This window comes from Microtus ochrogaster, chromosome 10 (assembly GCF_000317375.1).
Source record: "Microtus ochrogaster isolate Prairie Vole_2 chromosome 10, MicOch1.0, whole genome shotgun sequence".
NCBI classification, from domain to species: Eukaryota; Metazoa; Chordata; class Mammalia; order Rodentia; family Cricetidae; genus Microtus; species Microtus ochrogaster.
This window is the reverse complement of record NC_022016.1, coordinates 7,740,781-7,745,198: the sequence shown is the minus strand read 5'-3', so window position 1 is coordinate 7,745,198 and position 4,418 is coordinate 7,740,781.

Here is a 4,418-nt window from a genome sequence, read left to right as displayed (position 1 = left end):
CCCTCATGTGTGGCTGTTGTTGAAGGTGCCCCTCATGTGTGGATGTTGAAGCTGTCTTTCATCTGTGACTGGCTGTCTTACACACACTTTTTCAGCAATACCCAAAATGTCACTGCCCAGAGCACTGTTGTGGAACTTATGCTCTGTATTTTCTCCTAGTTAATTGACAGTTTTATGCCTACATGTTAGTGTTTAATTCATTTTCAGTTGATTTTTGTGTGTGTCATGAGATAAAGGTCTAATTTCATTCTTCTGCATTTGGATACCCAGATTTCCCAACACTATTTATAGAAGAAACTATCCTTTGCCCCTGTGTTTTCTTGACATTTTAGCAAAAACCAATTGATCTTAACATACTTTGAATTGCCCATTGTAAGGCCTAGCTTAGTATTTGTTAAATAAATAAAGTGTGGCCTCATTTATGCTCAAGGCTTGGTGACCTCTTGGGGCATCATGGACTATGCTCGTCTTTTGGTAGGAAGGGTGCACTCACATCATGGGAAGGCTTGTTTGCATTCGAATAGGTATCCATTAACTCTAAAGAACTAAATGCATATTCAGAAGTAGTGAGGAGAATAACTTTTCTTTTGAAAATGCACTGCACTGTATGAATGTCCTGCTCCCAGCTGCTTCTCCTTGCAAGGCTGGAGCAGGACTGGATGTGGATTTCAGGAAGGATGGGAGGAAAGATGCTGTCTGATTTTCAGAAAACATTTCCATTCCCAGTTATTGAAACTGAGTTTAGGCATATAGAAAATGGGCTTAACTTCTTAATGCGCTCCAGTGAGAATGTCTCTGCGGGCGCTTTAGAGTCAGGCTTTTCCTGCACTATCTTTTAAACACATGTGGGTCATGGCTTTTAGTTTTCCTCTGTAGGGAAGGCAAAGGATGAAGAGGCATATAAGTGTGTGAGTGTATGTGTATGAACAAGTGTGCCTGTGAGTGTGTGCATGTGTGTGTTCTCACAAGCATGTATGTAAAGGCGTCTATCTTCTCCTGTCTCAGAGTTGATATGGTTTGGGTAAGAGCTTCTCCCCATCCTCCCACTGACTCCTCTGACTTCCTCTGACTACTCTTTCATCCCCCCCCCCCTAGTGTTCCCGGGTCATTAGTTAGAGCCTTGAACATTAGAAGATTTCAATTACATAAAAAAAAAAAAAACAAAAAGAACAAAAACAAAAACGCTTCTACTTACCTAAGTCAGAGTGGTAACGTTTTGAGTGGCCAGAGCCTTATAAGGAAGTAACACCAAACCCTCAACAAGATTCTATGTTGCAGAGAAGCTCACAGTCAGTGAACAGCCCAGGAAGACCACACACTTGGATAAGAACGAAAGACTGGTGGAAACTGTCTGCTGGGAGGGTTTTTATAGGGGAGAAGGGGCCAACCCAAGTGACCCTGGCAGCTGAGTTTCCCTTCCACTGTGGGTCATGGCTATCACAGTTGACAAACTGTTTTCTAATGGAATCTTCTCTTCCGTTCTTTCTGGATGTGTTACAAACAACTTCTAACTGTAGAGGTTGTTCATTTGTTTGCTTGTTTTTTTGGGTTTTGATTTCTTGGTTTTTCAAGACAGGGTTTCTCTGTGTAACTTCCCCGGCTGTCCTGGAACTCACATTGTAGACCAGACCGGCTTCAAATTCACAAAGACTCACCTACCTCTGCCTCCTAAGTGCTGGGTTTAAAGGGGTGTACAACTACCACCCATCCCCAACTGTAGAGGTTTTAACCATTTCATTAAGTTTCTGGGTTATAAGGTTGGAACTTGGACATGGCATGGGAGAGATTGCTTTCCTCCATGATGTCTGGGGTAGTAGGAGATATTTAAATGCTTAGAAGGGAGTCTGCATTTGGGTACTGGAATGATCCAGCGGCTCACTGCTTGTATGTCTGGTGCCTGAGCCAGGGCAACCTGCAGATTTGGGACCATGAATTCTTTACCAGTAACCCATGAGATGAGCGCTCATCTCTTCTCTAAAGGCTGTAATTACAGGTGTGCTGCCTAGTTTTATGTCAACACGACACAAGCTAGAGTCATTGAAGAAAAGGGAGTCTCAACAGAGAAAATGCCTCCATAAAATATGGCCGTAGGGCATTTTCTTGACTAGTGACCCATGGGGAGAGATTCAGCCTATTGTGAGTGGAGCCACCCCTTGGGTTGGTGGTTCTTGTTTTTATAAGAAAGCAGGCTGAGCAAGCCATGAGCAAGTCAATAAGCAGCACTCCATGATAGCCTCCAGGTTCCTGCCCTGTTGGAGTTCCTGCCCTGACTTCCTTTGATGATGAACTGTGTTATGGACATGTAAGCAAAATGAATCCTGTCCTCTCAGGTTTCTTTGGTGACGGAGTTTCATCACAGCAACAGCACCCTGACTAAGACAACAGGTTTCACCAAAGGCTCATCCAGGGGAAAGTCCGCAGCTAACTGTGCTTATAAGAACGTTGCAGGTCTCCAGTATTTGTGGGTTGTTGAATTGACGTTAAGGACTGGGCGTGGCTACTGCCAAAGACTATCATCGGTGCCACAAATGGCAGCTTTTGAGCAGTTGGGTTTCATTCTCGATGCATCATAACTATAGTAAAAACTATACTATCCTTCATGCCTGGGGCTAGGAAGTCATTTCACTTGGCTTTCTGCTTATCCAAATTTGAGGACAAGAGAATTTGACTTCATTTCTTGAGGAAGAGAGGTACTGTCTTTGTGATGAAACACCATAGCCAAAGCAACATGGGGAAGAGAGGGTTTATTTGGCCTTTATTCTGCATAATAGTTCATCATCAAAGGAAGACACGGCAGGAACCTGGAGGCAGGAGCTGATGCAGAGGCCGTAGAAGGGAGCTGCTTACTGGCTTGCTCCCCATGCTTGCTTAGCCTTCCTTCTTATAGACCCAAGGACCACCAGCCAATGGATAGCCCTCCACCCCCACAGTGGGCTGCCCCCCATTAATCACTGTTTTAGTTAGGGTTTTATTGCTGTGAAGAGACACCAGGATCATGACAACTCTTATAAAGGAAAAAATTTAATTGGGGGTAACTTACAGTTCAGAGGTTTAGTCCTTTATCATCGTGGTGGGGAGCATGGTAGTGGAGAGGCAGCCGAGAATTCTACATCTGAATTAGAGGCAGCAGGAAGAAAGTGTGACACATCCCGTGACACACTTCCTCCAACAGGCCACACCTCCTAATAGTGCCCCTTCCTAGTGCCATTTTTATTCAAACTACCACAATCACTTATTAAGAAAATTCCCTATAGCTGGATCTTATGAAGGCACATTTTTTTCTATTAAGGGGCCCTCTTTTCAGATGACTTTAGTTTGTGTTGACATAAAACTAGCCATGACAACTGACCCCTTGTCAACTTGACATGCAAACATTATCACTGTTAAGTCATAACCTTTCCTTTCTTGTTCATCCCCAAGACCACACATTACCATCAAAATCACAATAAAACATTTACAAGCTTTAAAAGTCTCAGTTGTTACAAATTCAAACACTTTAAAATTCAGTCTCTGAAAATCCAGTCTGTCTTAGAACCTAAAGTTTCCTTTAAAATTCATTCTTTCAACTGTGGACACTTGGAAAACCAGACATAAGTTAGACACTCTCATACTTCAAGAGGGAAGAACCAGAGCACAGTCACAGTCTGAACAAAGCAAAACCAAACTCCCAACAGTGCGAATAACTCAGTGTCCAATGTCCAGGATGCACTCACAATCTTATTGATCTGAGTCCCTTCTCTGGTTTTGCCCTTTGTCTTTAGGCTCAGGCCAGCTCCAGTCAGTTCTTTCTCGATGCCATCCCATGACACTGGCATCTCCAAAACGCTGGGGTCTTCTCCTGAAACGGGGCTGCACTTTCAGCAATAGCCTCTCCTCTATTCTCTTCAGGGACTCAAGCCCTGTCCACAATGTTAGGCCTCAGCTGCTCCCCATGACCCCTCCATGCCTTCAAAACCAGTACCACATGGGTGACTCTTAACTACCAAGTGCAGCTGCCAACAGGAGGTACAACCTTGGCCACTTCTGGACCCCAGCTTCTGTGTACTGACCCCGAGGACACACCTCCCGGAAGACTTCACTCGTTGATGTTGGTCTCTTCTTCATCACAGCTCAGTCTGCAGTCCCAGCTGACCAGGATTTATTGTCCCAGCAAAACAAAGATTTCACTTTAGTGTTTCTGGTATCTTGTTAATCTCAGCTGATTCTTCAGCTCCAGCTGAATAGGACCACAGATTTTTCACGCACATGGCCTGGTAGAGTCTTTGCTGCCCTCTGAAGCTTCCTAAGTTAGGCTACCACTGTTTGCATTTCTCTCAACATTGTCATCTCCCAAGCTTCTACAGCACAGCCCACTGAGCTCCTAACACTCAATGCTTTCTCGTCCAAAGTTCCAAAGTCCTTCCACAGTCCTCTGCAAA